The sequence below is a fragment of the Narcine bancroftii genome, chromosome 9 (assembly GCF_036971445.1).
Source record: "Narcine bancroftii isolate sNarBan1 chromosome 9, sNarBan1.hap1, whole genome shotgun sequence".
Taxonomy (NCBI): Eukaryota; Metazoa; Chordata; class Chondrichthyes; order Torpediniformes; family Narcinidae; genus Narcine; species Narcine bancroftii.
In genome coordinates, this window is record NC_091477.1 from 43,873,954 (window position 1) to 43,901,422 (window position 27,469).

Genomic DNA, 27,469 nt, shown 5'->3' on the forward strand with positions numbered 1-27,469 from the left:
GTAATTGAGTTTATATAATTGGCCTAGATTTTTGTTTATTTGTACACCTAGGTATCTTATTGCCTGCATTTGCCATCTGAATGGGGATTCCTTCTTAAATTTTGAGAAATCCGCGTTATTCATATGCATTGCTTCACTTTTATTTACGTTTATCTTGTATCCCGACACTTCTCCATATTCCTTCAATTTCTTATATAATTCTTTTATTGATAGTTCTGGTTCTGTTAAGTACACTATCACATCATCCGCAAATAGACTGATTTTATATTCCCTGTCTTTTATTTTTATTCCTTTTATATTATTATCTATTCTTATCAATTCTGCTAGTGGTTCTATAGCTAGCGCAAACAATAACGGTGATAGTGGGCATCCCTGCCGCGTTGACCTGCTTAAGTTAAATTGCTTTGATACATGTCCATTTACTGTCACTTTCGCCAACGGTCCCTTATATAATGCTTTAATCCAATTAATATACTTCTCCGGTAAACTGAATTTTTGCAATACTTTGAACAAGTAATTCCATTCTACTCTGTCGAAGGCCTTCTCTGCGTCTAAAGCAACTGCTACTGCAGGTGCTTTATTTCCTTCTACTGCATGAATTAAGTTAATAAATTTACAAATATTGTCTGTTGTGCGTCTTTTTTTGATAAATCCGATTTGGTCTAAATTTACCATTTTCGGTACCTGTTCTGCTAATCTGTTTGCTAATAGTTTAGCTATTATCTTATAATCTGTGTTTAGCAAAGATATTGGTCTATATGACGCTGGTGAGAGTGGATCTTTCCCTTGTTTTAGTATCACTGTAATTATTGCTGTTTTACATGAATCTGGTAAGTTTTGTGTCTCATCAATCTGGTTGATTACATCCAGGAGGGGTGGTATTAATAGGTCTCTAAATGTTTTGTAGAATTCTATTGGGAGTCCATCCTCTCCTGGTGTCTTATTATTTGGTAATTTTTTTATTATCTCTTGTATTTCTACTGTTCCAAATGGTTCTGTTAATTTATTTTGTTCCTCTATTTGTAGTTTTGGTAGTTCAATTTTAGTCAAAAATTCATCTATTTTCCCTTCTTTCCCTTCGTTTTCAGTTCGGTATAATTGTTCATAGAATTCTCTGAAGTTTTCCTTAATTTCTTTCGGATTATATGTAACTTGTTTGTCTTTTTTCCTTGTTGCCAATACCATTTTCTTAGTTTGCTCTGTCTTAAGCTGCCATGCTAAGATTTTGTGTTTCTGTTTTGTCTTCATTATATTCTTCTCCACCTTATATGTTTATAATGTTTCATATTTTATTTTTTTATCCGCCAATTCTCTTCCTTTAGTTGTATCTTCCTTCATTGCTAATTTTTTTTTCTATGTTTACTATTTCCCTTTCCAACTGCTCTGTTTCCTGATTGTAGTCCTTCTTCATCTTGGTTACATAACTTATTATTTGCCCTCTAATGAATGCTTTCATTGCGTCCCATAGTATAAACTTATCTTCCACTGATTCCGTATTTACTTCAAAATACATTTTTAATTGTTTTTCAATAAATTCTCTAAAATCCTGTCTTTTAAGTAGCATGGGGTTTAATCTCCATCTATACATTCTTGGAGGGATGTCCTCTAGCTTTACTGTCAGTATTAAGGGTGAATGGTCCGATAGCATTCTCGCTTTATATTCTGTTTTTCTTACTCTATCCTGCATACTAGCTGATAACAAAAATAGGTCTATTCTTGAGTATGTTTTATGTCTAGTCGAGTAGTATGAGTATTCCTTTTCTTTTGGGTTTTGTTTCCTCCATATGTCCACAAGTTTCATTTCTTGCATTGATTTAATTATAAATTTGGTTACTTTGTTCTTCCTGTTAATTTTTTTCCCCGTTTTATCCATATTTGGATCCAAATTCAGATTGAAATCCCCTCCTATTAGTATGTTCCCTTGCGTATTAGCTACCTTCAAAAAGATATCTTGCATAAACTTTTGATCTTCTTCGTTAGGTGAATATATATTAAGTAGATTCCAATGCTCCGAATACATCTGACATTTTATCATAACATATCTCCCTGCTGGATCTATTATTTCCTCTTCTATTTTAAATGGCACATTTTTGCTAATTAATATAGCCACTCCTCTTGCTTTTGAATTATACGATGCTGCTGTTACATGTCCTACCCAATCTCTCTTTAATTTCTTGTGCTCCAATTCAGTTAAGTGTGTTTCTTGGACAAATGCTATATCTATTTTTTCCTTTTTCAGTAAATTTAGTAGTTTCTTCCTTTTAATTTGGTTATGTATTCCATTAATATTTAAAGTCATATAGTTCAGCGTAGCCATTTTATATTTTGTTTATCTTCTCTTTCCGTTTTTCCATCATTACCTTTCCTCCTTTTCCATTTCTGTTTTCTTATTTTCAACTCTTTACAAGACAACATTCCTACAACATCCAACATTTTCCTTATTCTCCTATTTCTATCTTCTTTATCCCCAATCTCCCCTTCCCCTCCTGAGTTGTCCTTTAACCCTTGTCGGACAACCACATCTCCCCTCTCCATTTGGATTTGCGAATCCACTCGCAAGCGCCAACTGATTTTGCAGTGACCGCTATTTTCCCCCACCCAGCCCCCCCCAGAAAAGATTTCACTTTTCATATGTCACAAAGGTCACTCTTTTAATTCCCTCCTTATTCTCTCTATTCCATTACCTTCCCTTATTAATTCTTGTCTATACTATCTATATTTTCCTCTAATTACAGATACATTCACGTATGCACATTGTCTCTATTCACTCTTATACCTCTTTACCCGCATACATATCAATCGTGGTCATTTTTACCCTCATTACCCATCTTCATCCCTCAGTCTATTTTTGTCTTTACCCACATACATATCAATCGTGATCATTTTTACTCTCATTACCCGTCTTCATCCCTCAGTCTATTTTTGTAATTGTTCTGCAAATTTTCGTGCTTCTTCTGGATCCGAGAATAGTCTGTTTTGTTGTCCTGGAATAAATATTTTCAATACCACAGGATGCTTCAGTATAAATTTATACCCTTTCTTCCATAAAATCGCCTTTGCTGTATTGAACTCCTTTCTCTTCTTTAGGAGTTCAAAACTTATATCTGGATAAATGCAGATTTTTTGCCCTTTATATTCCAGTGGTTTGTTGCCCACTCTTACTTTTTCCATTGCCTTCTCCAGTACCTTTTCTCTTGTAGTATATCTTAGGAATTTTACTACAATAGATCTTGGTTTTTGTTGTGGTTGTGGTTTAGAGGCCAATGCTCTATGTGCCCTTTCTATTTCCATTTCTTGCTGTAGTTCTGGACATCCTAGGGTCTTAGGGATCCACTCTTTTATAAACTCCCTCATATTCTTGCCTTCTTCATCTTCCTTAAGGCCCACTATCTTTATGTTATTTCTTCTGTTATAATTTTCCATTATATCTATTTTTTGAGCTAGTAGTTCTTGTGTCTCTTTAGTTTTTTTATTAGATTCCTCCAATTTCTTTTTTAAGTCTTCTACCTCCATTTCTGCTGCTACTGCCCGTTCTTCCATCTTGTCCATTTTTTTCCCCATTTCTGTTAAGGTCATATCTATTTTATTCACTTTCTCTTCTGTGTTGTTTATTCTTCTTCTTAAATCATTGAATTCCTGTGTTTGCCATTCTTTAAATGACTCCATGTATCCTCTAACAAGAGAAAGTATATCCTTTACCTTGCCTTTCCCTTCATCTATTTCACTGTATTCTTCCTCTTCTTCTTCCTCTGGGTTGGCCATCTGTTGTTTCTTTGTTGGCCTTTCCTTCTCTTCTTTCTTCTTTTCATTGTTTTCTGTGGTCTCTTCTTGCTGCAGGTGTTCTGCAGCTGTCGTTGCCGGCTGTGGAGATCGACTCCCCAGCTGGTCCCCCCTCCCGTCGGTGTGTTTTTTTTCATGCGCGTTGCGCACTTTTACTCGGCTCTGCGAGCCATTGTTGTAGTTCTTTTTCTACCGACCTGAGGTAGCGGGCTCCTCTCTCCACAGCGGGCCTCTTCGGACAGGTAAGGCCTTCACCTTTTTCCTCCGTTGTCTTCTCTTCCTCTCTTCTTACCGTTGATTTTGATTTTTCTTCTTTTGTCTCCATCTTCTTTCCACCTTTATACTCACTTTTCTTTAACTTTTATTTCTGTGCCTTTGTATTTTCTCTTGTTTTTCCCGACTTTTCTGGAGAGGGCTGGAGTTCTCCGTCCGGCCACTACTCCATCACGTGACTCCTCCCCCACTTCCAGAAAATGCATTTTCAATGACACATTGCGCTTCATGGTTGTGATAGTACAGATTCTATCACCAATATGTATATGTACAGATTGTAGTATAGGATGACTGTGATTGGCTGAGAGTGTAGCCACGCTTACTGGCAGGTCTTAAAGGGTTGCTCCTAGCCAGACCAGGTCATTCTGGACTGGTCGACCTACATGTGATATGCTCCAGTCTTCTAGCTAATAAAAGCCTTGGTTTGGATCAACAAGCTTTTGATTCTTTCGACGCGCTCTACAATGGTTTTGAACACTTGAAGTAGACTTAAAATATGACAGGAACTCACAAAAATAGGTTGTATCTAATAAACAGTATGTAATAGGAAAAATTTAAGGTGATTTTTGATTTCAGCAGCCCAAATTCCACAGAATACACCCAGAAGTTTTCAGGAAGAAAAACTTCATTGTCCAGTGATTCGTCATGCACATTTTCATGAGTGTACCTTCATTCTGTATTTTAGCAAACTATAAAACTGAGATAGAGGCAATGTTTTATCATCACATCTGTGCAAAGTAGGGACCTGGTGGCTTGCAGCACTTGTGGAAGGACCTCTTGCCACTGGGATACAGGCATTCCTTTCGACTTGAGGGCAAAAAGGACTGCCTTCCAGATCATACCATTCTTCCTCTACACCTGCCCATTCCCACGGGGTTATAGTTGATGGTTCTACTCGTAACTATACACCTAGAAAGGAAGCATTGCCGCAACTCCTCACTCATGAAGGTGGATCCCCGGTCGCTATGAACATAACTGGGGTACCCAAACAGAGTGAATATTGTGCGGAGTGCTTTAATGACCGTGGATGTGGTCATGTTGGGGCAGTGGATGGCGAATGGGAAAAGTGAGTACTCGTCCATGATGCTCAGAAAGTCGATGTTCCGATTCGTTGATGGGAGGGGCCCCTTTAAGTCCATGCTGAGACATTCGAAGGGGTGAGTGGCCTTGATGAGTTGGGCTTTCTCCAGTCTGCAAAATTGCAGCTTGCATTCTGCACAGACTGGGAAATTGCAAGTCAACTCCCTGACTTCCTCCACTGAGTAGGGGAGGTTATGGGCCCTCACAAAATGGTAGAACCTTGTGACCCCAGGGTGGCAGAGGCTATCGTGGAAGGCCTGGAGGCAATCAATGCACCCTTTGCAGGTTTCCCTTGACAAGGCATCAAGTGGTTCATTGAGTCTGCCTGGCCGGTACAAGATCTAATAACTGTAGGTGGACAACTTAATTCTCCACCTCATGATCTTGTCATTTTTGATTTTACCCTGCTCTTTATTGTTAAACATAAAAGCAATGGTTCTCTGGTCCATCAGCAGGGTGAATGGTCTGTCAGCCAAGTAATACCTCCAGTGATGCACAGCCTCCACTATAATTTGTACCTACTTCTTGATGGCAGAGTGTCTGCATTCGGGGCCTTGGTGGGTGTGGGAAAAAAATGCCACTGGTCTGCCTTCTTGTTTCAGTGTGGCAGCCAGAGCGAAGTCAGAGTCATCACTTTCCACTTGGAACAGGATGGATTCATCAATGGCACGCATCCCCGCCTTGGCAATCTCGTCCTTGATGGCCTCAAAAGCCTTATGGGCCTCTGCCGATGGAGGAAAGGTAGTGGTTTTCACCAGGGGTTGGGCCTTGTCTACATAGTTGGGGACATGGTCAAGGAATAACATTTGGCCGTGCCCAGGTGTATGAAGCTCTCAGTGCTTCCCGTGTTGAACAGGCAGCTAGTGGTGTGGCTGTTTACCTTGATGTCCATCATTGATTGCCCAAGCTGGTGTGGTCTCCTCTGGCCCAGCACGATGGAAGTCAACATCAGCTCATTGTCTGAATTGCTGCTGCTATGTCGATAAAATGGCTGCCGCCAAGATGGCTGCATGGGAGATCGCAAAGTTGGCTGCCCCATGGATCGCACGCAGCGGAGTCCAGAAGTGAATCCGGATGTGACATCATTCCATGTCGTCGCGCCCCTGGTCTGGAAGTTCAGTTTTCAGCAACTGGAAAAAACAGCAGAAGTGGGCCAGCTCAAGATGGTGACATGAATCGTGGTCCACATGCTGCACTGCTAGAGTGGGGCTTAGAGCAACATACTCTGGCATTTCCTCCGGCAGTTTAAGCAGGTCGCACTACAGGGTGTTTTCTGCTTTGGCTGCAGTAGGTCAAGGACCTGAAGTCCTAAGATGGCATCGCCTGTTCTCCCCACCTGGCATCCGCATGGCCTGCTGAGTAGGCCTCTGCGTTCTTTGAGAAGTCTCCATCACCCGGGCCATCTGCACCACTTCCTGTAGGGATCGATAGCTTTTCTTCAGGAGTCATTCCATTATGTGATGAGAGCGGAATCCAGCGACTAGTCCATCGCGGATTAACTCCTCCTGGTAGGTTGCCGCAGTCACATCCTGGCACTCGGGATCCCACATGGCCCTCATGAAATTGCCAACTGGACCCTGGTGTCAGGAGCCCAGCTGGAAGTGTGTGCACATTGCATTCCTCAGCACGCCATATTACTGTCTGAGTAGTGCCATTGCCTCTTTGAATCCAGTGCAGTCATGAATTATTTGTATGCTCGGTGGCACACAGCTGCGAAGAGAAGGTTGTACCTATCACTTTCGGGAGTGATTTTGTGGCACCTCAGGTAGGCCTTCAAACAGTATAGCCACATATCAAATTTTACGGAGGCCTCTGGTTCCTTTGGATCGATCTCCAGCTTCTCCACTCAGATTGCCTTGTCCATGGCACTTTAAAATTCTGATTCTTTTCTTTCTTTGGGTTGGCTTCGCGGACGAAGATTTAAGGAGGGGGTAAATCTCCACGTCAGCTGCAGGCTCGTTTGTGGCTGACAAGTCCGATGCGGTACAGGCAGACACGGTTGCAGCGGTTGCAGGGGAAAATTGGTTGGTTGGGGTTGGGTGTTGGGTTTTTCCTCCTTTGCCTTTTGTCAGTGAGGTGGGCTCTGCGGTCTTCTTCAAAGGAGGTTGCTGCCCGCCAAACTGTGAGGCGCCAAGATGCACGGTTTGAGGCAATATCAGCCCACTGGCGGTGGTCAATGTGGCAGGCACCAAGAGATTTCTTTAGGCAGTCCTTGTACCTTTTCTTTGGTGCACCTCTGTCACGGTGGCCAGTGGAGAGCTCGCCATATAACACGATCTTGGGAAGGCGATGGTCCTCCATTCTGGAGACGTGACCCATCCAGCGCAGCTGGATCTTCAGCAGCGTGGACTCGATGCTGTCGACCTCTGCCATCTCGAGTACTTCGACGTTAGGGATGAAAGCACTCCAATGAATGTTGAGGATGGAGCGGAGACAACGCTGGTGGAAGCGTTCTAGGAGCCGTAGGTGATGCCGGTAGAGGACCCATGATTCGGAGCCGAACAGGAGTGTGGGTATGACAACGGCTCTGTATACGCTTGTCTTTGTGAGGTTTTTCAGTTGGTTGTTTTTCCAGACTCTTTTGTGTAGTCTTCCAAAGGCGCTATTTGCCTTGGCGAGTCTGTTGTCTATCTCGTTGTCGATCCTTGCATCTGATGAAATGGTGCAGCCGAGATAGGTAAACTGGTTGACCGTTTTGAGTTTTGTGTGCCCGATGGAGATGTGGGGGGGCTGGTAGTCATGGTGGGGAGCTGGCTGATGGAGGACCTCAGTTTTCTTCAGGCTGACTTCCAGGCCAAACATTTTGGCAGTTTCCGCAAAGCAGGACGTCAAGCGCTGAAGAGCTGGCTCTGAATGGGCAACTAAAGCGGCATCATCTGCAAAGAGTAGTTCACGGACAAGTTTCTCTTGTGTCTTGGTGTGAGCTTGCAGGTGCCTCAGATTGAAGAGACTGCCATCCGTGCGGTACCGGATGTAAACAGCGTCTTCATTGTTGAGGTCTTTCATGGCTTGGTTCAGCATCATGCAGAAGAAGATTTAAAAGAGGGTTGGTGCGAGAACACAGCCTTGCTTCACGCCATTGTTAATGGAGAAGGGTTCAGAGAGCTCATTGCTGTATCTGACCCGACCTTGTTGGTTTTCGTGCAGTTGGATAATCATGTTGAGGAACATTGGGGGACATCCGATGCGCTCTAGTATTTACCAAAGCCCTTTCCTGCTCACGGTGTCGAAGGCTTTGGTGAGGTCAACAAAGGCGAAGTAGAGTCCTTTGTTTTGTTCTCTGCACTTTTCTTGGAGCTGTCTGAGGGCAAAGACCATGTCAGTAGTTCCTCTTTTTGCGCGAAAGCCGCACTGTGATTCTGGGAGAATATTCTCGGCGACACTAGGTATTATTCTATTTAGGAGAATCCTAGCGAAGATTTATTCTGATTAATAATTAATAGCATAATCAATGATCACCCACAAACATGAAAAGGCTTTATTGATGAGAAGACCCAGACATGCTGCTGGCTCACGTATGAGGGAGGAGACTAGGGCTCTCAGCCTTTATTAAGGGATCTTATGGGGAAGGGCTACAGGTACAGAAGACGGGCCAGCCTGCCCAGCCCAGAGAGGACATACCTGGACATACCCGCAGTACCATGTTCCACCTCACACCTAAAGCTATTAGAATAGTTTTGGAAGCCGCATAGAGCTAGACCAGACTGGAGTGGGATGGAGAATTAAAATAACCACCCTGATTTATCTGTCAGCTTCACTATTCCAAGAGACTCAGCGTAAGCTTAAAGAGTAGAATGTATTTGGCTCTTTGTTTCAAAATAACCACTGTACATCCTGCCTGAAAATCAGAGAGAGAATGACAGCAGAGCAAGCAGGGACAATCGTGTTGTTAAATCGTAGGCCCACTAAGTAGAACAGTTATATCCATTAGTCTGCAGCAGAAGAGTAGCTGATTAGAAGATGAGGGGACTACAGCAGTGACTACTTACAGTCATGTAGCTCTTTTAATGTAATAAAATATTCCATTACCTTTCAAGGTATTGCTTTCAAGCACAATTTGACATTGAACTAAATAAGGAAATGTTAGGACAATCAAAAGATTGGGCAAATAGGAGGACTTTAAAAAAAAGAGAAATTAAAAATGCAGAGGATGTTGGAAGAAACTGCAAGGCTCAGTCTTAAGCAGATAAAACCATAAATTAATTGATAAAATCAGGAGGCTTGGAGAAGCAAGTATTTAGGAGCCAAAGAGACTGGCAGGAGATTTATTGATGTGAAAAATATAGTGGAAGCCTAGACAGGGTGAACATGAAGGATGCATTTCCCTTGTCAGCGAAATCAAAAACAATCACAAATAAATATAGATTAGAGAGGATATGAGCAAAATATCTCACCCCTAAAACATGTTAAAAGTTCCCGAATGATCATTGTGGTGATATGACTACCAGCCTACTGCAGAGGGTGATCTCTGTACCTGCAGAAAGACCACCTAAGGTGCTGACTCCACCTGGCTGGCTGTCAATCAGCTGACCTGAATATAAACCTGAAACGGCCCCTCCTGAGGCACTCACATCAGGAGGCACCAAGGCATGAACTGGTGTTCAGACTTTTACTGGAATAAAGCCTGTTGTACAGTCTTGAGTTTGTGCTTGCTCGCTGCTACCTCAGGGCACCACAATCAGTGAACAACTGTGAATTGCTGAGTAGTGGAAGTAACCTAAATAGTTCAATTTTTGTCCATTTAGGATAAGATGAGTCAAATGGCCTTCTTTGTAATACAAACCTATGGGTTTATAGAAGAGTGTAAAGATTTTGATGTAGGAAGATAAAAGAAAGACACATTTATAGGGTTCTTTCATAGCCAATTTTAAGTACTTCATGGACAATTAAGTACTTCTGATCTATTGTAATGATGGATATGAGGCACCCACAAATAGGCATATTATAATAATCAGATCATATTTTTGTGTGTGATATTCATTGAAGAATGAACATTGATCAGGAAACTAGTCACAAAATCAGAGAACGTTTAAAACCCAGAAAGAGACCTTCCATTCTAACTGGAAAAAAAGCTGCAAACCTTCCAACAGCATAAGAATAAGGAGGGACCAAATGTAAATCTTTGGAAGATACCAGAGTTGGAGGAGCAGACAGAAAAGTCAGTGGAGATCATTACCTGGCTATTATCGAAGGATGAAACCATCCCCACCAACTGGGAAAAGGCAACAGATATTGGAGGTGTAATCATTTGTGTCGAAGGCTATAAGTCAAGAAGGGTGAGGGCAAATGATTTGATAAGAAATTATTCTATGCTGTTGCAGGGCCAGTCTCTTAATTGGAGGGATTCAAATATGGAATTGCGGGAAAGATACGTGCAAATTTGGAAGCAACAATATTTTCAAGACTTTGTCAGGGAAAGGAAGGTTAGAAATTTGAATGTAGTTTGGGTACAGTTTTGGACCTTGTTTACTTGAGTAGCGGAGAAGTAACACCCAGTAATTAAACAGAGGGAAAAATAACTAATACAAGTTAAACAGAAGTCCTAAAAGAAAAGCTGGGTGGTTGCCATATTTGTAAGAATTAAGCTACTGAGAGTGTAGTTCAGATTCAAAATACTGAATTTAAATCTTTCCAAATCCAGATGCATGAAGATCTGCACAGATACTTCATTTTTAAAAAATCATAGCCTATTACACCCACAAGCAATTTTTAATATAAAAGCCATGTGATTAATTTGAATTGCACTGAAATCCACTAAGGAAGTTGAGGGCACAGGAAAAAAAAAGTTGAACACATGAAACAAAGAATCCATATGAAGATCATTTCCAGCAGGGAAAAGGTGTTGATTAAAGTCTTTGTGAGAGAGAGCTAAGGACTTCAGTCATTCATAATTTAAATTAGACTGAAAGCTTTTCAAATTAGACACTATTCCAAGAATAATATTGAGAATGGAAAGTAGCTACACAAGACCAGAAGCATTTAAATGCATTATTTCCAGACAAATGGTAAATTAAATGACAAGCTGATAAATGAAGAGAATAAGGCAGACAAGATCCGAACTCCACAAGGATTCTACAACATTTTGACCAGAATTTGAAATTCAGGTCAGCACAGCCATGTCATTTCCTGAGTCCTACTGTTCTCCAACTTCCAAGGCCATGGTAAGTGTGGGGATTGGGTTATTCCCAGGATGATTCACAAGCGGCAGCAAATGGTGAAAACAGGCAAAAAATAAAGTATTTTTAAAAACTCAGAAAGCCAAGTAGCATCTGTGGAGGAAAAGAGATGATCAGCTTTTCATCTGGACACCCTTCATCAAGACTTGGGGAATATAAAAAATTATTTTATCTACTTGTTTGAAAGAATATAATTTCCATTAATGGAAGCATATTTTAAATCAATTTAAGTTGAGGTTTGGGTGGACAAAAATTCCAAATTTACTAGAATTAGGTTATTACTCCCAGAAGGAAATAATATCCTTCTCTTAAAGAAATTGGTTCAGATAAAACTGCAGCATTTAAATCAAACAACACCCATTTTTATCTGCTAAAATTTTCAGTCTCTATTGCAAGGAAAGGTCAGGCCTGGGTGGAGCTTGTGACCATAATTGATCAATACAACAGCCAGTAGTCTGCTTTGTTGATACTGATAATCTCATCCTTTAAATTTAAATTTAATTTTTTTTTTGTTACCCATTGTTTATGCAAAGCCAGAAAAGAATCCCCCTCCATTGCATTTATGGAGAAATGTGACCAAAGAATTTATTTAGAGGCCAGCCATCAGTGTGATTAAAATTGATCTTCAACAAGGTTATAAAAAGCTAGTTACAAAAAGCAACTTGACTGGCAAATGTTCCAAAAAAATTGAATCATAACGCTAGCCAAAAGTAATAGCTAGTCAGCACCTTTGCCCAAGTTGAATTTCACCTCCAATTCATGTGACTTAGCCTATGGTCAGGTTAAAAAAATTACATTTATACAGGACCTCTAGAATTACATATTAAGGAAAGAAGGAGACTAGAGCAGGAGAGATCAACATACTTCCTTCCCATAGAACCTTGGAGTCAATGGACAGCCTTGTGAAGATGATGGGAGATGTGTACAATGCATACCCTCCATCAAATTACTAATATTCTAAATTGAGTGGACGTAAAATATATCCAGCAGTTCAAACTGTGCATCACCTACTGCAGCAGAAGTATATTCCATCACAATATGGATTGATAGAAATTCAACACCTTTTTTAATGTCAGGAAAAAGAAGCAAGTAGGCATGCCATGAGGTGAATTGGATTCCAGATAGTGATTAAACCTCAGGCAGTGGATGCCTAAAGTCCCATCAGGAATAATCTGAATAAAGGGGTTAGAACTGCTTTTAAATGTCATAACAAAATAAATATTTACCTGCCTTATGAGGTCAGTGACCTCATTCAAATGAATGAAGTCATAGTCTCTCTGCTAGCCATCCCTGCAGAGAGGCCAACAGATACTAAATACATCTGGCTGGCCTTTCATTCAAATATTTGAGTGATGTCATTGCTGGGCTTGATGACTGTGATAGTACAGATTCTATCACCAATGTGTATATGTACAGATTGTAGTGTAGGATGACTGTGATTGGCTGAGAGTGTAGCTACACCTACTGGCAGGTCTTAAAGGATTGCTCCTAGCCAGACCAGGTCATTCTGGACTGGTCGACTTACTTGTGATATACTCCAGTCTTTTAGTTAATAAAAGCCTTGGTTTGGATCAACAAGTCTTTGGTTCTTTCGACACGCTGTACAATGACAAATTTAGCAGTAGAAGAGCTGGCATCAGACCACCAACTCATATCAGGCACCCCCCCCCCCCCCCCCGCCTTTTTCCAAATTTTTTAAATAATTTTTTATTTTTCACACCATAAATCACATTAGCCGTGATATACACTTTTTCTTTTTCACACATATACAGTGACTTTTTCTCCCCCCCCTCCCTCATCCCAGGCCACCCCCCACCCCCCCCCCATCCATTTTAGGTATACAATCTAGGTTGCATTAAACCAGTCAGACAATGTTGTCATTCAACAAAAATACACCAGAAATTCTACTGAGTCCATTCTTTTCTTTCCTTCTCCTTCCATCAACTTAGGTAATGTTTGTCCCCGGTAGGTTTTCGCTATTGTATTTAATGTAAGGCTCCCATATTTGTTCGAATATTTCAATATTATTTCTTAAACTATATGTTATTTTTTCTAATGGAATACATTTATTCATTTCTATATACCATTGTTGTATTTTCAAATTATCTTCCAATTTCCAGGTTTACATAATACATTTTTTTGCTACGGCTAGGGCTATCTTAACAAATCTTTTTTGTGCATCCTCCAAATCAATTCCAAATTCTTTGTTTTTTATGTTACTTAGGAGAAAGATCTCTGGATTCTTTGGTATATTGTTTTCTGTTATTTTATTTAATATCTGATTGAGATCATCCCAAAATTTTTCTACTCTCTCACATGTCCAGATTGCATGAATTGTTGTTCCCCTTTCTTTTTTACATCGAAAACATCTATCAGATACTGTTGGGTCCCATTTATTTAACTTTTGCGGTGTAATGTATAGTCTGTGTAACCAATTATATTGTATCATACGTAGCCTTGTATTTATTGTATTTCTCATCATTCCAGAACATAATTTCCCTTTTTCCAAAGTTAAAGAGTAAATAAGATCAGCAGCAATTGGTCTGATGAGTATTTCTGTTTTTTTTTTCAGCTTTCATACATCGGCAGTTTTTCAATTCTTTGGATAACCTGAATACTATTACTCAGTTTGGGCTCCACCTAATCTACTTAACTCCAGTGCTGAATTTCATAATAGAGGTGTAAATTACTATACTTGACAACAGCATACTGGTTTACTGAAAATGGCATCAGGAGATTGCACTAAACTCTGAATCTCTATTAGTTGAAATGTTATCTTGAAAAGAAGAAAGATGGTTGTAGCTTTTCAGCACCAGGCATTAAAGCTCAACAATGTCGTGCAGGAGTTACATGGGCCTCAACATTTTCAGCTGCTACATCAATAACCTTTTCTACTTTTTAAATCTTTTTTATTGGTTTTTATAAGAAATACAATACAATGAAGAAAAGGGAACAAAACTGAAAATACAATATCACATATGTATGTGTGTATGCATGTATTAAGATAAAACTTCAGACAGTGTAAACTCGGTTCCCCCCTCCACTGCAATGGGTGGAAATAAAATTTTTAAAAAGTATCAAAAGTATTACATAAAAAACTCACCTAACCTACTATAATAAAAAACTAAAAAAAAACTAAAAGAGCTGAGCTTCTTATCCTGAGGATTACATATATGTTTTTTTATTTTTGGCTCCTACTGTGAATCATAAAACAAAGTTAAGACTGTATCTCATCTGGAAGAGTAAATACATCTAATCACATTAGAAGCATTTACATCATATGAAAATAAGACATAAAAGGTCGCCCATTCACCTTTACTTCAGTACTGACTCAAATATCAATATGTTTAATTATGATTGCATCTTCTCAGATAATGAAGCAATTCATACATACAAGTAACAAGGCCTAAATAATATTTAGGTTAGAACTGAAAAGTATCAAGTAGCATTCATATCACACAAATCCCTGAGGATAACCATATCAAACAAGAGAGAGTTCACTACAATGAGATCCCCCACTATTAACTTCTTGGTTTCATCGTTACTAGAAATTTAGCTGGACCAGTCATATAAATAGGAATACCAGAGAAATTCAATCTGGGCAGGATTGGCAGGAATGTAGTAGCAAGAGTAGCAAATACTGTGGGCCCTGTAATTTCAAGAGCCCCCAAGTTTATATACTATGAATGATGAGAAACATTTTCAGAAACATTTGCAGCAGCTTTCAGATTCCACGGATAGTCTGTGTTAATAACCCCATTCAAAGGTGATAATTGGCTAAAATTGGAAATTAATTTAAGTCAATGTGGATGTAATTTCAGTATAGGTGATTTCCCCCCTCATGGTACATACACCAGCCGACACTATTTAGGGACCTTTTATAATATTTGCTGCAGGCCCCACAATACTTTAATTTGACACAGAGTCTGGGTATTTTCCAGTGAATGCCTTACCTCCTGCCTTTTGAAATCATTCCACGTGGACAAAGAATGTGAGATGACTTATGGAATATTCTTCACTTGTCTGGAGCATTTCACCTCCAAAATGCTCAAGAGGTGGTCATCACCCAGAATATTGATTTGGAAATCCCAATGCTATTTTAGACTACCTACTGCACTAGGGCACAGATGGTGTGTTGACAGTACTTTTAGACATGGAACCCCTACTACCTTGAAGGGCAATTCAACGCAGTGATATAAACATCTTGCAGGCAACATTTAATTTGAACCTGGGTGTGAGGCACTGTGGTGATAGTAAGCAGACACAAAATTAGAAAAGACTGAACAACAGGCTTTATTCTACTTAAAGTCTTCTGCTTTAGTCAGCTGCAACTCTGAGTGACTGACCTCAAGGGGCTGGATGTGGCTTATATCCTGGCGGATGATTGGCAGCCGACCGGGTGGGGCTTGATTCATTCAGGTCAGTTGATTGACAGCCGGCCAGGTGTGGTCTGTCCTCTGGTGATCTTCCTGCAGGTATAGAGGTTGCCACCCCACCCCCTGCAGTAGGCTAGTGGTGTATCACCACATTGGGTCACTGGCATTGTAATAGTTTTATGCTAATCACATCACTACCCTTGCACTTATGTATCATTTTCAGGGAGCTATGGACTTTGACCCCAAGATGCTTCTGTTCATCAATGTTCTTAAGGGTCCTGCCATTTACTGATATTCTTTGTTTTTTATTAGGTGCTTAGCATTAACTAGACCAGGGATGGGGGAACCTACAGACCGTGATCCAAATTTATCTGGCCGTGTGCATGGTTGTTCCCCTCAGGGCGAGGCTCCCCCCCTCAGGGCGAGGCTCCCCCCCTCTGGGCGAGGCTCCCCCCCTCTGGGCGAGGCTCCCCCCCCTCTGGGCGAGGCTCCTCCCCCTCTGGGCGAGGCTCCTCCCCCTCTGGGCGAGGCTCCTCCCCCTCTGGGCGAGGCTCCTCCCCCTCTGGGCGAGGCTCCTCCCCCTCTGGGCGAGGCTCCTCCCCTCTGGGCGAGGCTCCTCCCCCTCTGGGCGAGGCTCCTCCCCCTCTGGGCGAGGCTCCCCCCCCTCTGGGCGAGGCTCCCCCCCCTCTGGGCGAGGCTCTCCCCCACTCCCCTTTTGTGTGTGGTTCCCACCTTCAGTGCACAGCTCTCCCTCTTGGTGGTTGGCTCCCTCACTCTCTATGTGTTGGAGACCCCCCCCCCCCTCCCTGTTGTGGATACAACCCACTTCCCTCTGTGCTGGAGAAACCCTCCCCACCCTCTGCACAAAACTACCCCCTCCCCACGCTGGAGACTCCCCCTGTCCTCTGCGTGAGATTCCCCCCACCCCACTACCTTCTCCCCTATCTGTGCCTAAATCCCTCTCTCTCTGTCACTTCTCTGTGTGTGTGACTCATCCTCTCTGTGTGAGAGCCCCCTCTTTTTATGTGAGGCTCATCTCTCACCACTGTGGGATTCTTCCCCTCTCACTGCTGTTTGCTTTGTGACTAATTTTTCTCTTTTTTGATTTTTATGTTTTTATTTAATGTGTAATTTTAATGACTAACTCATGATTTTTGTTGCATTTCCAGATTGAAAGATGCCTTCCTTGACCTGAAATGCATCATTGCATTCATTCCATTTATTTATTTCATTTACAGTAGTGTCAAGGCCCATGCATGTTGAAAGGTTGTCCACCCCTGAAATGTACACGCCATTTCTTGGTTTAAGCTGGGCTTGCAGTCTTCAGTCTGATCGATGTTGTTTGTCCTGCTCACACCTGTAGAGGGAGCCAAAAAAAGCTTAGTACATCTGTAATTACTTCAATTTGCTGTTCAAAAGCTCAGAAAGATTGTTGAAAAGTCCACCTATCTTGAATTGCAAAGGTAATTGGATTGCTGCTTTCCAAATCACATTCTCCAGCATGACATTTTCCTCACCTCCTGAGGTCTTTGTAGATTCTGTCTTCTATTCATTCTTATAAATCAAGTAAAACTAGAGGACATAGGATTAGGATGAGGGGTAAGAGGTTTTAAAGTGATGTGAATAATTTTGTTTTACCTCGAGGATTCTTGGAATCCAGATCTCATTACCTGAATGAGTAGTGGAGGCAAGTACTCACATGAAATTTAAAATATATCCAGAGGTACACTTGAATTTTCAAGACATTGAATATGCTGCTTACCAAATGTTGGTTTATGGGATTTGTATAAATGGACCATCATAGACATGATGGGCCATAAAGCTTATTTCAGTGCTTGATGACTCTTTGAACTTGTACTAAGCAGCAAAATAACCTCTGAAATAAGTTCAGATTCCTAAATCTTTCTTCCTCAGTGAGAACCGAAAGGAGGAACCAGATCCCATCCGTCACAGTGATGTCTTGCATGTCAACAAGTCATTTCGCAACATGACTATCTCAGAGGAGCAGGTGCTGGGAGAGCAATGGGGAGGGAGAGGAGGCAGAATAAGTCACACCCACAAACCAGCTGAATATTATTGGCAGATGTCTAATCCACATCCATTAACTAAACAAATCTTCAAATGTTTCTGCCATTTAAAAACTATTAGAGACTAGTCAAGCAACAAGAAATTTCCAAAATTCTGAAAAAAAAAACTGTTTAAACAGGTGACTGCAACATTATCACTAAAATCCTGAAGTTGGAAGTGGTTATAGGAGGGACATATTGGCTCTTTCCAAACAGCTGCTAATATTTCCTTTCAAAATCTGGGCCGTTAGTTTGGAGTCACAGTATCCAAGATAGTTTTCTTTCAATGGGTCAGTACGAAAACTAAACTTAGCTCTTATTTACACTGGGAGAATCTTTTTTCATTGTTTCATACTTCAGCCAGTGCTGTGATAATTCTACAGCCTACATGATTTATCATATACTACTATGTATTAAAAAAGACTGCCCTTGCCACCTGAATTAATTCTATGTTACTTTGCACATGTGAAACAAATGCCTTTGGGGATGGTGATCCAGTTATGCCTGAACCATGTAGTGACTTGTTCAACAAATGAGAACAGTAGGGATGATTATAACTCAAATTGTAATGACTTAACCTGGTGATATTACACATGACGGACTTACATTTAAGTGGGTTCTGAGCTTGCGTAAAGACGATGGATGAGATTTTATTAAAGACATTGCTGTCATGTATTGAATGTAAGTGTAGCTTGAAGAACGGTGAGTGCCATGTGGCATGACTTGAGTAAAGGCCAACTCATCAAATAGATATCGAACCAAGACTCTTGATAGTTTGCTGTACTCACTGCCAAGCTCCTGACTGGGTTTGGCAGGCCCACCCCTCACCATTCATTGATATGTCAGGGAAGTGACATGACTTTCCAGTATCTTTCCATGCACTGATGAAGTCATTTGCTTAGTTTCACCGTTAAAAGACTGCTGAGCACTCATCAGTGTTCTATGTTTTGGGGTGGTGTGAAGTAGGAAGAAACAGGAGTTTGAAAATGTAAAATATTTTTATAAGATTAGAACTAGTTTTGGTCTTCAGTAGTTCATTTACAACTCTATTGGAAAGTACTATTCATGCAGATTCTCAGGAAATGTCATTGAGTCACACAGGAGGAAATGAATAAGACCCCGAAAAGAATTCTGCTGAATCGTACAACTAATAGGATAGGTCTGGCAGCAGGCATTGCATTTCAAGTGGACCATGACCCACAATGTTGGTGGCAATTGTGGGCCTGAAGATTGGTGAAGTATGGACATTGATTTCTTCACCAAACTCATACAGTATCATATGAGGCTTCCATTTGCATTCATTTGTGAGTCAAGCTCATTTATTTTCAACTACTGTAAGGTAAAACATCATGAGATGGGAATGTGTAGGGAGTTACCCTGTACAGGGCAGTAACAAGAAGGGGAGGTGTCCTTGTACTCCTGTTAGGTAAAACATCATGAGATGGGAATGTACAGGGCTGTAACAAGATGTGAATGCATCCTTGTACTTACAAGATAAGAGAGACATTGATGGATTGAGAGGCAGGAAGCTAGCAGGGAAAGGATAGCAACAGTTTTAGTCATTGGACAAGTAATGATATGATGATGTTCTAAGCACATATCCAAGGGTATAAAAAATCACCATTTTGCTGATAACGGCAGAATGCATTCTCCGACTAACATGGTTAGTCGCAAGTGTTACAATCCGGTAATAAAGAACAAAGAACCCTGATTTCGACTCAGCCTGGTGTTTGTCTCACTCATTCATGAACAAAGCAGACCTAACAATACCCAATTAGACGGAGACCACAAAGTTACCCTGAATTAGTGAGGTGAGTCCACTAACTATCTGAAAATTTTATTCACAAATTTCATGGGTGAAAACTGGGTATATTCTATTTCTGTGTACTGTTCAATGTGGAATCAGGGTATTGGTGCTACCTAATAATTAATAATCAACAAGCTATCAGGTGTGGTTAAGCAAATCCAAAAGATATTTCAATCCATAATGGTAAAATTACTGCAAGGGATTTAAAGTTGTCTGTGTAATCACAATGAAAAAATTTGGAACATTTGAAAGTACAGAGAGGCCTTCAGCAGGTCACTGAAGTAAAATATTACATTGTCTATCTGAGGTTAAGGATAAAAAAAATTAAGGAAAGACTCATTTAGAAAAAGGTGATGGCCATGTTGGATTTGAGTGAGCCAACCAATGTTACTAAGTGTCTCTCCTTCCTCTGGATGCTCAGGACTACTTGAAGTTTCTGTGGAGTTTGGCCTCTCCTAAGTGGCACCACAATCTGCTCAAAGTGGAGCCCTGGCTTTCTGCTTAAAGGCAACAAGTTATTCAATGCAAATCCTTTCTGGACCATTATGAGTTACAGAAGTAGAGAGTTATTTCCTTTTTAGAGAGGAACCAGTGCAAGTGAGAATAATATCATTCTGTACGACTTTGCTATATCATTGTAACAATCATTGAGGTGTAGCTGAAAATTTTATCCTTTCAATGCCTCCTCTATAATTTGTTTATGTAAAGCAGCCACACTAAATAGTCCAGAAACTGCAATTATAAAGAAGGCATATTCACTAAAATAAGCATTCTATATTATAGCACTGTCCATGGTGTTTCACTTGCAACTGAACATGACTTGTATTATAAAATAAGTGACCATTAGTACTTTCAAAGCAGAGACAAAAGTGGATTTTTTAAACATTTGATAAGCCAGATGTTGGACGGGAATGTACAATTGAGGTAACAATCAAATCAGCAATGAAATTATTAAATAGTGATGCAGACTAGAAGGGCTGAATAGCATACTCCAGCACCTAATCTGAATGTAGCAAGCTGAATTAAAATAAATGCTGTACCAGTTCGTTGTTTCATCTAGAAGGTCTGTTTAGAAGGAAGGGACAAGTTAAACCGCTGACTGCTTCATCTCTTAAAGTTCTATGGGAAAGTGCCAAGTAGAAGGGGTTGGTCAGTGGAGAAGGATGAATCAAGGAAGGGACTATTCCTTTCAAATGCTGAAATAGGAGGCAACAATATCTGATGGTGGAATCTCATTGTAGTTGGCAGGAATTCATGGATATGATCCTTTTAATGTGGAGACTGGGATCGAAGATGAGGATTAACGGAGCTCGATCCTTGTGGGAGAAGTGTAGAAGTGAGTAGAAGTGCAGGAGGTCCCTCTTTTTGAAAATTTTTAAGAGGCAGAGAGGGAAGAAGGAGGTCACATGCATCTTCCTTTATGCAAGGAATTGAAAGCAAGAGTGGATTTGTAAGAAATGATGGCTTGTGGAAAAACAAACATGAAACAACACTGATCAAAGCCAGTCATTGTGTGCTGAGAAATGTAATGTTTCCCTTACTGAGAATCTACTAATTATGTTCCATTGTTTTTCCTGAAATAGAACATTTTTAAATTGGCTCATTATCAACCTAAATTGGAATCTCATAAGGCATTTGTCCTTGCTGAATAATAGCAGATTTCACTGCTTGAAATGATAACTCTTCAGTTCTTCTAATGTGATGTATTTGCTGATATGTCCATAACTAGGATTGCTGTGGCCACCAATGCTGAGCAGACTCCAAAGGGGTTGAGATTCTAACTAATATTTGTACCTTCAGAGTGTAACTGATCTGGGGAAAGTGTACTTTGTGTAAGTTGCTGCACAACACGAAAAGCAAAGAATTTGTATCAAAACAATGCTATTGCATGTTCAGGGAATCATTCATTGAAGTGCTGGTTGACATGGGCCGCAGAATGCAAAGTGTTTTTATGTATTTCTAGGCTCTCCTGCTGATTATTATTTTGGATGATCCTGATGAAAAATGCCTCTCTATTAAGGAACCCCTTGCATCCTGAACAGCCAATGTGTGCTCCTTTGCACATCTGGGAGACAAGGCTATAGATATTGAACAAGATACTCATTTTCCTGACCCATGAACCTGTTGCTGTCCAGGCTCCATCTCATGTTTACAGATCTCCTTGTTCTTCATCTACTGTCATTGACCTTCTGCCTTTGATTCATAAAGTTACTTGGCTTGAGGCAGGTAATGAAGTCTCTATATCTCTTTGGTGTGAATTACATGAAAGATCCAGACCAAAATAAATATTAAAATCTAATTGTTAGGAAACCAATGGCACATTTCCATTACATTTCTGATTCTTGCAAGACTCTAGTTGTATCTATAGTTGGCAAGTTTGTGGGGAGTACACTGTTTTAAAAATGAGGAAATTATCAGGTTATGGAATTTTTATGTGAACATTTTGGAAAAGGCATTTCAGCCCAACTCATCCATACCAACTAGGCTAATCACATTTGGCCCCCACTTGTGCAAATGTTTGCTAAATGTACTGTACCAACTTCAACCTCTTCCTTTCCAACTGTGGTCTCCCTGATATCTGGTACAGCAGTAGCATGACATCTCAACTTTTATACTCAATGCCCCAGCCAATGAAGGAAAACATACTAAACGCCTCCTTCACCACTTGTTTCTACTGTATTACTTCTTTCTGGGAATTATGCAGTTGCATTCTGAGGTTTCTCTGTTTTATAAAACTCCCAAGCACAAGCTAGTCACACTGTATGTCCTGCCCTGGTTTAACTTCCACAACTTGCACTTGTCTGATTTAACTTTCACATTGATTTCAACCCTGCTGTAACCTTAGACTACCTTTTTCGCTGTCCAATATACCACCAATTTTGGTGTCATCCACAAACTTACTAATCACACAATCTACATTCTCATCTAAATCATTAGCATGTAATGACACTGATTTACTCCAGCTTACAAACAAATAAAGAATACACTCACTCATTTCTTCCAGCACACCATGAAGTCCACTTGATTTTCTGCAGACGCAAAATTGCATTCTTTTTTAAAATTTTATTTTTAAATTAAAAACCACAAAGAGTTTACATAATTGATGATATTACAAATCAAATCTAAATGTGGTGTATATAAAAAGAAAAGAAAGAATAAAGAAATTCCCCCCATATACCCCCCTTCCCCCTCTAACCCCTTGCTAAAAGAAAAAGAAAAAAGAGAACAAGAGGCCCTCAACAGGAGCAGTTATTACTTTAAGGTTTCTTTTAATATACTGAGACCTTAAGGAGAAAGGGAATGTCACACCCACACTTTGTAAACGTAGGCAACATATCTTCCAAAAAATGTTGTATTTATCTCTTAAATTATAAGTTATTTTCTCAAGTGGTATATAACTCTGAACTTCCGTATGCCATCGTTCTATACCCAAATCTGTGTCAGACTTCCAGGTTATGGTGATTCATTTTCTTGCTATTGCTAAAACAATTTAAGCAAACTTCTTTTGATACATATACAATTTCAATTTAGGTTCAATATTCTTGATATCACTCAATAAAAACAACATAGGATCCTGTGGGAATTTAATCCCCATTATTCGTTCCAATAAACTACCTATTTCTAACCAAAAAGGTTTAATTCTAGGACAGCTGAATACACATTAAATATTGTAAAAAGCAACAAACAGGCTTAATTCTACAAATCTCCACCTCAACTAGCTGCAAGTGAAATCAAATTTCAAAATTCATTTTTGTTATGTCAATAAGAATAGGTCATCAACTTCTAGCATCTGAGTTAAACTCACCCACAATTAACTTAAACTGCCAATTAATTATAGGTGGGCCCATACCTCTTCTGCTGTATTCAACATTGTTACAAACAACTTTCCTCACCAATAATCTTCCCAAACCTTTGAATTGACTTACAGCAGAAATTGGAGGCAACAATTATTTCCCTTTTAAGAGGCGGGAATCAATCAGTTCAGTCAACATACAGATGTGTGGTGGAAAGTGTGCTGACTGCTGCATTATGGTCTGGTATGGAGACACCAATACTCCTGAGTGTAAAAGCCTCCAAAAGGTAGAGGACACAGCCCAAGACATCACAGGCAAAACCCTCCCCACTATCAGGAACATCTACAGGGAATGCTGGCGTTGGAGAGCAGCAGCAATCATCAAGGATCCACACCACCCAGCACATATTCTGTTCTCACAGATGTCATCAGGAAAGAGGTATAGGTGCCACAAGACTCATACCATCATGATTTCAGGCTGGAACAGTAAATCAGAGACTCATTTAAGGACTCTTGCTTGTGCACTTTATTGATTTTATTTATTCTCTCTGTATTGCACAGTTTGTTTACATTCAGTATCTGTTAATTATTCTTTATATGTATATGCTACAGTCTTTTTTCACTCCTAATAAGTGGTAATTCTGCCTTGCCTGCAGGAAAAAGAATCTCATTCATGTATGTGATGTGTGTTGTTGGAAATGAAATATAGCTATACCCCATTTTATGAAAACCTGCTTTATGAAAAATCACTTTTACAAAGAAACCTGTGCTCACTTTTACAAAAGGATTTGAATGGGTTTTTGCTTTTATGAAAATAGCCTCCAATAGCAGGGAATGGGTCTTCGCTTTACGCCATTTTGATTTACAAAAGGTTTCATAGGAACGGTCTAGTTTTGTAAAATGGGGTATACCATAGAAGGTTTTATTCCTCTAATTTGTGGTGGTCTCAGACTGGCAGTGCATTAGACCATGAACTGACATCTCAGCATAAGAATGGGGCAGCGAATTGAAACACAGACATATCAGCATGGTAATGCGATGGGAAATTGAAATGCTCATTCACAGAACCACTCCCCTCCACCAATCAGTTCTTACTTTTCCTCTACTGTCCTTCCATCCATGTACAATTATGGCCTTTCTATTCAGGCACCGGTCTGCTTTTTGCTCATACCTCCAGAGGATTGTTAACTCGGCCTGCGACATCACAGGCACCAGACTTCATTCCATTGAGGACATCTACATGAGACAGTGTCTTAAAAAGCAGCCTCTATCCTCAAAGACCCCCACCACCCAGGCCATGTCCTCTTCACTCTGCTACAATTGGGAAAAAGGTACAGGAGCCTAAAGCCGAGCACTCAGTGGCACAAGGACAGCTTTCTCCCCGCTGCCATCAGATTCCTGAATAATCAATGAACCAAAGGCACTGGTTTACTTTTTGTGCGCTATTATTTTTATATTTTTAATAGTAATGTTGGAACATGATTATATTATGAATGTTTGCTGTGTGACGCTGCTGCAAAACACCAAATTTCATGACTTGTTCATGACAATAAATTCTTGAATAAGGGCTCAGGCCTGAAATGTTGGTTGTATATCTTTACCTCCTGTGGACACTGCATGACCTGCTGAGTTTCTCCAGTATTTTTTGTGTTTTTACCCCAATCACAACTTCTGCAGAGTTTTGAGTTTCACTCACAAGGATGCTACCTAGATTGGAGGGCTTGAATTATTATAAGAGATTGGATAGGTTGGTTTTGTTTTCCCTGGAGTGAAAGGTGCTGAGAGATGATATGACAGAAATATATGCTGTAAAATTATGAGAGGCATAGATAGAATAGATAGTCAATGTCTTTTTCCCCATGGTAGGGATGTCTGAAACTAGAGGTCTACAGATTTAAGGAAATCTGAGGGGCCATTTTTTTCACAGACTACCAGTAATTGGTATCTGGAATGAGCTGCCAGAGGAGGTGGTGGAGGCTGGAACAGTAACAATATTTAAGAGGCATCTTGATAGGTACTTAAATCAGCAGGGAATAGAAAGGAAATGGAATCAATTCAGATAAATGGGATTGGTATGATAGTCAGATTGGACCAGGGGGTGAAGGGGGTCTCTTAAAGGGATGTTTTTATGCTGCAAAACTCTCTGATTCTTTATCTCTATTACATACAAAGAAGCACTTGGACAGCAGCTTAGCTTAATTTGAAACATTAGCAGGCAATTGGCTATACTTTTGACATAGATGTCCAAGATAGACCATCAACTTCTTGAAGTTTGTTCATGACACATTAGATCACATATAATCCATGCTACAATTTCATTTCCCTTTATCCCTTTTCCTTATTAACCTTACATAACCATGCATCTCTAAACAGCATTCAAGTCAGGACTGTAATGAACAAGCCTACCAAGAGAGAGAAGAGAAAGAAGGAAATGCAAAGAAGTGTTTTGTACCCCCTCCATAAATCTTCGTCCGCGAAGCCAAGCCAAAGAAACAGTAACTGACATACAATTATAAACTTCCTTTTCAGCTTGGATCAGGTGTCTTAAGTCATGGTTTGCATTTCCTTAACTTCTGAAATGCTTAAAATGAGATTGGTTAAATTGGGCGGCACAGACTCGTGGGCCAAAATGGCCTGTTAAGGTCATGTCTAAGTTTAAAGTTTAAATTCTTAACACAATCATAGGCACCAATACATCTTAAATAGCAAGACACACTAAATCCTGCAGCATTTTCAAGGATATCAAACTTTTTTGTGTTGTCACATCAGAAAATAAAAAGCAAAGTGCACTGTGGTGGCTGAAAATCTGAAATATGATCTGGGCAATTGACTCTGTTTCTCCCATCATGAATGCTGCCTGCTTTCTGTGAATGTTTTATTTTTAAATCACTCAAATCAATTTCTGTGATCATACTATCCATCAGTGGTTACTGAGTCAGATAAGTTGTGACTGTATATCTGAGAAATAATTCTGGGTATAGGCTGGATATTTGGCTTATCATATTTTTTTGACATACACCATAATTTATTTTGACATAGTTTGTTAATACATCACCAGTAAAGGAGTTGCAAACTAGTATTTTTTTTTTAATTTGTCCTTGAATTATTAGGATTGGGATTTTGCTTTATGGACATAATTCTTCCATGTTTTTGACCTATTTGCAACAAATAAGTTCACAAACATATTTGATATATATTTCTTGCAAACATTGTAGGCACAATCTTTCCAACATGGATTGAATAAAAATGAGAATTATTTGCAGAAAACACTACCAACCATTTCCAAAAGATATATGGGATGATGAGAATAGTTTTTGAAAAAAAAAAAGACATTTTTTTTGCTCATTCTGATAATAAAGAGAAAGAAGAATCAAGGTCCAGCCGAAATATGCCACTGATGCACTTCAGATTGAATCAAAGACCAAAAGGATCACATGAAGACAATTCACAATTAAAGATGCTCTTGGCCTTTGACAACCTAATTATGGCTACGATAGATAATGACAAATATAGGAATGGAGATAGGCCATTCATTCCTTGAAGTTTGTTCATCACTCATTAGATTACAGATAATCCATGCTTCAACTTCATTTCTCTTTATCCCTTTTCCTTATTAACCTTGTATGTCCATACATCTCTAAACTGCAAATAAACTTACACTGATAGTAACTTGGAATGAACTCAATCAAAAGCAAGTTACTGGAGGAACTCAGAATCAGAATTTATTGTCATGAACAAGTCACAAAATTCAGTGTTTTGCAGCTTAGAGCAATAAATAAAAAAAAGTGCATGAAAAGTAAAGCAGTGTATTGGGTTCATTGATCATTCAGGAATCTGATGACAGTGGGGAAGAAGCTGTCCTTGTGCCGCTGAGTGCTCATCTTTAGGCTCCTGTACCTTTTTCCCAATGGTGGCAGAGTGAAGAGGGCATGGCCTGGGTGATGGGAGTCTTTGAGGATAGAGGCTGCTTTTTAAAAGACATCGCCTAATGTAGATGTCCTTGATGGAGTGAAATCTAGTGCCTGTGATGTTGCAGGTGGAGTTAACAACCATCTGGAGTTTATTCTTGTGGCGCCTCTGTACCAGGCAGTGATGCAAGCAGCCAGAATGCTCTCCAC